Source organism: Somniosus microcephalus, chromosome 2 (genome assembly GCF_052327205.1).
Source record: "Somniosus microcephalus isolate GS21.2 chromosome 2, FLI_Smic_1.0, whole genome shotgun sequence".
Classification (NCBI taxonomy): Eukaryota; Metazoa; Chordata; class Chondrichthyes; order Squaliformes; family Somniosidae; genus Somniosus; species Somniosus microcephalus.
In genome coordinates this window covers 348640171-348648312 of record NC_140988.1, presented here as the reverse complement: position 1 = coordinate 348648312, position 8142 = coordinate 348640171, and positions in this window count along the sequence as shown.

Genomic DNA, 8142 nt, shown 5'->3' with positions numbered 1-8142 from the left:
GAAGTCCATATAAATAATATCCAGAGACATTCCCCTGTCCACTACTTTAGTCACCTCTTCAAAAAAATCAATCAGGTTTGTCAGACATGACATGACCTACCTTTCACAAATCCATGCTGGCTCTCTCTGATCAGCTAAAAAATTTTGAGGTGTTCAGTCACCCTATCCTTAAAGACTCTAATAATTTCCTGACAACAGATGTTAGGCTAACTGGTCTATAATCCCCTGGTTTCTCTCTCGCCATTCTTAATTAGCGGAGTGACATGCGCAATTTTTCAATCTAAAGGAATGGTTCCTGAATCTAGAGAACTTTGGAAGATTATAGTTAGGGCATCTGCAAGGTGCTCACCCACTTCCTTTAAAACCCTGGGATGGAAACCATCAGGTCCTGGGGATTTGTCACTCTTTAGTACCATTATTTTCTTCATTACTGTTATTTTACTTATGTTAATTTTCATACTCCCTTTTTGTAACTCTTACTATCTGTTTTGTAACCCATCTGTTGTTCTTTGTATCTTTCCCTGTGCTATCTTTTGCATTTTTTGTATGCTTTTTATTTTAGTTTTATGTTGTCTGCCCAAAAGATGGGCCTTCCGGCTCTCCTTCCCTCAGGAAGTGCCTGGCCATTAGAAGTTTGGCAGCAGTGGCCAAAAATGACAGATTCTCCAACTCTCCCTATGTGGGGAAGTGCCTGTCCTGCACAGCATGGCTGGGATTGAGAGTTTAGCATCCCTTGTTCCACTGCACAGTCGTGGAGAACTTCGGGTCAAACACATGCTTCCATTGAGCTGCCTTTGTCATAGAATCATACAGCACTGGAGGCGCCCATTCAGCCCATCGTGTCTGTCTTGGCTCTTTGAAAAAGCTATCCAATTAGTCCCACTCTCCTGTTCTTTCCCCACATTTCTCCTTTGCCAAGTTTTCTTTGTTCATGGGTTGTGGGCGTCGCTGGCAAGGTCAGCATTAATTGCCCATCCCTAATTGCCGTTGAGTGGCTTGCTAGGCCATTTCAGAGGGCAGTTAAGAGTCAACCACAATGCTGTGGGTCTGGAGTCACATATAGGCCAGACCGGGTAAGGACGGCAGATTTCCGTCCCTAAAAGGACATTAGTGAACCAGATGGGTTTTTGTGACAATCCGGTAGTTTCATGGTCATCATTATTTTTATTCCAGATTTATTTAATTAACAACTTAAATTTCCCAGCTGCCGTGGTGGGATTTGCGCTTTTGTCTCTGGATTAATAGTCCAGGCCTCTGAATTACTAGTACAGTAACATTATCACTATGCTACCATTCCCTTTATATTTATCTAATTTGCTTTCGAAAGTTACTATTGAATCTGCTTCCAGCGCCCTTTCAGGCAGTGCATTCCAGACCGTAACAGTTTTAATATCAGTTTACTCAAAGCATGAGACATTTAAGGGTATGGTAGTCTGCTGGTTCTGGTACTTTTTTAAAAATTTGTTTATGGGATGTGGGCATCGCTGGCAAGGCCAGCATTTATTGCCCATCCCTAATTGCCCTTGAGAAGGTGGTGGTGAGCTGGCACCTTGAACCGCTGCAGTCCGTGTGGTGAAGGTACTCCCATAGTGCTGTTAGGGAGGGAGTTCCAGGATTTTGACCCAGCGACGATGAAGAATCGGCGATATACTTCTAAGTCAGGATGATGTGTGACTTGGAGGGGAACTTGGAGGTGGCGGTGTTCCCATGCGCCTGCTGCCCTGCTCCTTCTAGATGGTAGAGGTCGCGGGTTTGGGAGGTGCTGCCGAAGAAGCCTTGGCGAGTTGCTGCAGTGCATCTTGTAGATGGTACACACTGCAGCCACAGTACGCCGGTGGTGGAGGGAGTGAATGTTTAAGGTGGTGGATGGGGTGCCAATCAAACGGGCTGCTTTGTGCTGGATGGTGTTGAGCTTCTGAGTGTTGCTGGAGCTGCACTCATCCAGGCAAGTGGAGAATATTCCATCACACTCCTTACTTGTGCCTTGTAGATGGTGGAAAGGCTTTGGGGAGTCAGAAGGCGAGACATCGCCGCAGAACTGGACTAGAAGCGCAGAGGCAATGAGTTCAAATCGCACCACAGCATGCTTTGAAAACGATTTCAATAAATGTGGTAATTTGTGGGCTGGCATCAGAAAGGTGACCAGAAAAGCAGCCCAACTGTTGCAAAAAGCCAAACTGGTTCACTGCTGTGCCTTCAGAGAAGGGAACCTGCCAGCCTTACCCAGTCTGGCCTACGCTGTGACTCCAGTCTCACACTACATGGTTGATTCTTAACTGCTGTCATGGGCAATAAATACAGTGTCACTCACATCCCAAGAACAAATAAATCTTTGACGCCACAGTTGTTGCAACAGATCAGAACACAATACAATGGTTGGCAGTTGAGGTGCTGAACATCTTGGCGATTACCAGTAAATTGACACTCGACTTTGATGAAGAGTCTGCTTTCAGACTGAACAGTGGCACCAGCCCTCTACGAGACTCAGCCGCACTTACTGCATAAGACAAATGGATCAAGTGGCATAATGCAACTAAAGATCCAGGAAAGGATCTGATTTTTTTTTAACCAATTATGACTGATTTAATTCAAAAAATATCCTTGTATAATAATTTAAAGGAATTGTACCTTACAATGTTGAGTAAATAGTCCTCCCCAACATGTCTAACTGATGAAAACAGAGAAAAATGTGTTTTTTAAACTCAAGATTAAATTCTAGTCCTTAAATATTGCTTCACTCTGCACGGATGCAGAGCAAATATGAACACCTAGGTCCATACAAAGAGCAAAGGTGCAAGTATCCATTGCTATTAGCCACAGTACAAGAGTACGACATAACATAATTATCTTGTAAAAAAGAAAAAAAAAGACTTGAATTTAGATAGCGCCTTTCCCGACCTCAGGACATCCCAAAACGTTTTACAACCAATGAAGTACAGTTGAAGTGTTACATTGCAGGAAAACATAACAGCCAATTCACAAATAGCAATGAAATAAATGGTCAGATCATCTGTTTCAGGTGTTGGTTGAGGGGTAATTGTTGGCCAGGACACTGGGAGAATGTCCCTGCTCTACTTCAAATACAGCTGTGGGATCGTTTACATCTATCAGAGAGGACAGACCCTTGGTTTAACGTCTCATCCGAAAGACAGCACCTCCAACAGTGCAGCACTGCCTTAGTACTGCACTCAGGTGTCAGCCTGCAGTACGTGCCCAAGTTTCTGGAGTGGGTCTGTGAACTCTTGACTCAGAGGCGAGAGTGCTACCCACTGAGCCTCAACTGACATCTATTTAATCCAACCCTGCTCATCTCCACTGTGTGTGGGGGGGGGGCGGGGGGCAGGGGAAGCTACAGGGAGTAGGCTTAAAGCAGGCTGTTAGTTAAAGAGGGACCTAGAAGCAAGGCACATTATATCAGTGTATATCTGGAAGTATTACTCTCTAGGTTAATAGCAGAGGAAAAGTTACAAATCAGATGAGAATACAAACTCTACGGGTCTTCTAAGAATGGAAAGCAACATTGAGTAATTCACCTCAGGCCCCATTCTGTAATGGTCGGCTCATGATAATCTTTCCCAGTGAACAGCATTTCCATGAAGGAAGCTGTTTTGAATTCCAATTCTTAACAATAAATGTAACTGACTGTCCCACTGAGCTTGCACTGAAGGATCACTATTAACAGCAGCCAATTTGCGCACAGCAAGCTCCCATACACACCAGTGTGATAATGACCAGATAATCTGTTTTAGTGATGTTCATTGAGGGATAAATTGACCAGGACACTGGGGATAACTCCCCAGCTCTTCTTCATATTAGTGCCGTGGGATCTTTTACGTCCACAAGAGGGCCTCGGTTTAATGTCTCATCCGAAAGACAGCACCTCTGACAGTGCAGCACTCCCTCAGCACTGCACTGGAGTGTCAGCCTGGATTTTTGTACAAGTCTTTGGAGTGGGATTTGAACCCACAACCTAATGACTCAGGGGCGAGAGTGCTACCCAATACTCCAGGCTCTCTAATAATTGCAGTGGTTAAAAAAAGTGAAAAGCACAACTTGCTTCAGACAACGCTGCTAATCATAATCATCATAATCAACTTTATTGTCATTGTTAGTGCACAAGTGCAGTACAACGAAATGTAGGCTTGCGGCTCCCGAAAGTGTACGTTTAGATTAAGACATTTAAACATTCAACATTCATTTGGCTTGTAATACATTAACATAAACATAACCATAATAAAGTGCATTGGCAGATGTGCAGGCTTTAGAGTTTATTTGTGGAGTTCAGTAGGATGACAGCCCTGGGAAAGAAGCTGTTCCTAAATCTGGTCGTTCGGGTGCAAATGCATCTGTAGCGTCTCCCAGATGGCAGGAGGGCGAACAGACTGTGGCTGGGGTGGGTAGGGCCTTTGATGATGGTCCGTGACCTCCGTAAACAGCGTTTCTGGTATATGTGCTCTATGGTCGGTAGCCGGGTGCCGGTAATGCGTTGGGCAGTTTTGACTACCCGCTGCAGGGCTTTCCGGTCATAATAGCTACAGCTGCCATACCATACTGTGATACAGTTCATCAGGATGCTCTCTATTGTGCAGCGGTAAAAGTTAGAGAGGATCAGGGGTGACAGGTTACATCCCTTCAGCCTCCTTAGGAAATATAGGCGCTGCTGGGCCTTCTTCACCAGAGAGGAGGTATTGAGGGACCAGGAGAGGTCTTCCGTGATGTGGACTCCGAGGAACTTAAAGCTGTCCACCCTTTCCACCACAGCCCCATGGATGTGGATGGGGGTGTGACTTCCGCCTTTAGACTTCCTGAAGTCCACAATGATTTCTTTGGTTTTCTTGATGTTAAGGGCCAGGTTGTTATCGGCGCACCACTTCACAAGATGCTGGACCTCCTCCCTGTAGGCTGACTCATCGTTGTTGGTGATCTGGCCTACTACCGTGGTATCATCCGCAAACTTGATGATGGTGTTGGAACCATGAACAGCCACACAGTCGTGGGTGAAGAGGGAGTAGAGGAGGGGGCTCAGCACACATCCTTGTGGGGCCCCCGTGTTCAGGGTCGGGGGGGGGGCGGGGGAGGTGTGGTTACCTAATTTGACAAACTGGGGTCTGTTAGGAAGTCCAGGGTCCAGTTGCAGAGGGAAGTGTTCAGGCCAAGAGTGTGGAGTTTGGTGGCCAGCTTGTTGGGGACGATAGTGTTGAATGCTGAGCTGTAGTCTATGAACAGCATGCTGATGTAGGTCTCTTTACCATCTAAGTGATTCAGTGCAGAGTGTAGAGCAGTTGTGATTGCATCCTCTGTTGATCTGTTTGCACGATAGGTAAACTGGTGTTGGTCAAGAGAGGCGGGAACACTGGCTTTGATGTGAGCCAGGACCAGTCTCTTGAAACACTTCATTATGATGGGTGTGAGTGCAACAGGTCGATAGTCGTTCAGGCACGTCACAGCTGTTTGCTTTGGCACAGGAATAATGGTAGCGGTCTTGAAGCATGTAGGGACTACTGCCTGGGCCAATGACAGATTGAAGATGGCGGTGAAGACATCAGCCAGCTGATCAGCACATTCCTTGAGTACCCGTCCAGGGATGCTATCCGGTCCAGCAGCCTTTCGTGTGTTCACTCCGCGTAGAACACCCCTTACGTCGGAGGTCGACAGAGTGAGCACCTGGTCTTGCCTGCGTGACATTGGTAATGTATTAATACCTCAGAGCTCCTCAGAATACCACACAGTAACTTTTAAAAGAATTGGATTTATATGTCTTTCAAAAACATTACAAAATGATTCACACAATGAATTACTTTGAAGTGCAGTGACTAGTACATAGGTAAACATGGCAGCCACTTTGCACAAAGCAAATAGCAATGAGGCAAATTACAAATTGACTCTATTTTTGGTGCTGTTGATCCAGAGAGGAATGTTGGCCAAAGTAACAAATGATCTCCTCTTTGACCACAACTGCAGGGCGTTAATGCATCTTCCACGATCTCTCAGCACTGGTCCAAAGCGTCAACCTTGCCGCCCTGTCCAGCTCCATGAAACGACCCCAACAGACAGTAAGGTCTTCTCTTCCTACCCCCGGAACAGTCACCTCCTGAGTTCCCCAAGGTCCATTCTCAGCCCCTCCTCTTAGAAACACAGAAGATAGGAGCAGGAGTAGGCCATTCAATACGATCACGGCTGATCATCCAAATTCAGTAACCTGTCCCTGTTTTCTCCCCATATCCCTTGATCCCCTTAGCCTTAAGAAATAGATCTAACTCCTTCTTGAATATATATTTAATGAATTGGCCTCTACTGTCTTCTGTGGTAGAGAATTCCACAGGTTCACCACTCTCTGGGTGAAGAAATTCCTCATCTCAGTCCCAAATGGCTTACCCCTTATCCTTAGACTGTGACCCCTGGTTCTGGACTCCCCCGCCATTGGGAACAGCCTTCCTGCATCTAGTCTGCCTAGTCCTGTTAGAACTTTATAAGTTTCAATGAGATCCCCTCTCATTCTTCTAAACTCTAGCGAATATCTATGTGCCTTTGGTCCTCCCACACTGGCTGCCTATGCATTGCCAGTGGCTCAGTGGGCAGCACCAGTGCCTTGGAATAAGACCGGTTGTGGGTTCAAGTCCCACTTCCACGACTTGAGCACAAAAATCTAGGCTGACACTCCAGTGCAGTCTTGAGGGAGTGCTGCACTGTCGGAGGTGCCGTCTTTCGGATGAGATGTTAAAACGAGGCCCCGTCTACTCTCTCAGGTGGATGTAAAAGATCCTGTGGCACTTTTTTGAAAAAGAGCAGGGGAGTTAACCCAGGTGGCCTGGCCAATATTTATCCCTCAATCAACATCACTAAAACAGATTATCTGATTACTATCACATTGCTGTTTGTGGGAGCCTGCTGTGTGCAGATTGGCTGCCCCATTTCCTACATTACAACAATGACTACACTTCAAAAGTACTTCATTGGCTGTAAAGCGCTTTGGGACGTCTGGTAGCTGTGAAAGGCGCCATATAAATGCAAGTCTTTCTTTATTCCTGCTCCCTTGCTCCACCATTCAGTGTAACTGATTTTTATTTGTTTTCAGGATGTGGGCAACGCTGGCAAGGCCATATTTTTCACCATTCCCTCCTTGCTCTGGGAAGGTGGTGACAGGTCTTATTGAATCCCTGAAATTTTTTGCGGTGATGGTGGTGAGTAGGAAATTCCAGGATACTGACCCAGGATTGCTGCTCTTGTCCTTCTCACTAGCAGAGGCTGCCAGGCAGGGATGCGCTATCAAAGTACTTTGGTGATTACTGCATTGCATCCTATAGATCGTATGCACTGTAACCACAGCATGCCAGTGGTGGACGGGTGGATATTCAACCATAGGTGCGGTGCATGTCTTGTTGTCAGTTTTCCCACCAAACAGGTGTTAATCAAATGAGAATTTGTAACTGTATGAGGCAAAGTGATTGTGATCATCAGTCAACGTAATCTTTTCAGGGAGACAGTGGGCTGGATATTCATTGGGCCGTGAAATCGGGATTGGAGGCATGTGGGGGTTTAAAATCACGAAATCGGGGGTCCCGACCCCATCCCGCCTCCATGCCAGTTTCAAAGGAGGTGGGTACCCACCCCGCACTGGGACCTGCCTCCCCGAGGCGGGAAGGGGATTAGTGCCAATTAACTGCCTGTTAACAGGCAGTTTTTAGCCTAATCCCTATTTTCATTGTTGAAATGTGAGATTCCTGACGGCTCCAAACCACGCCAAGTTAGCGAGGCGGGCCGTCGGGATGAAGGGCTTGGAAGGTTCAAGATGTCCGGTGTTCAGGTGAGTGATGGGTGCATGAGTTCAGAGGTAAGTGTGTTTGGTCTGTGTAAAGTGTTTAAAGAAGTTCTACTAACCTTTACTTACCTTTACAGCCTTCCTTCCTTCAGGTCTCGGGAGTCCCTCATCTCACCAGCACAGAAAGCAGAATGGCCGCCAGCTGTCAAAATCTGCAGCCTCTGCTTTCTGTTCTGGGGAGATCTCTAAATCAGCCTGAGAGGAAAGCCTGGCATACAGATTGTCAGAGTTTGACAGCTTCAAACAGCTGTCGAATGCTGATATTTCATCTGTCAAAAGCTCTTGACAGATGAAATGTCAATCCCTGACGTCACCTGTTGCCA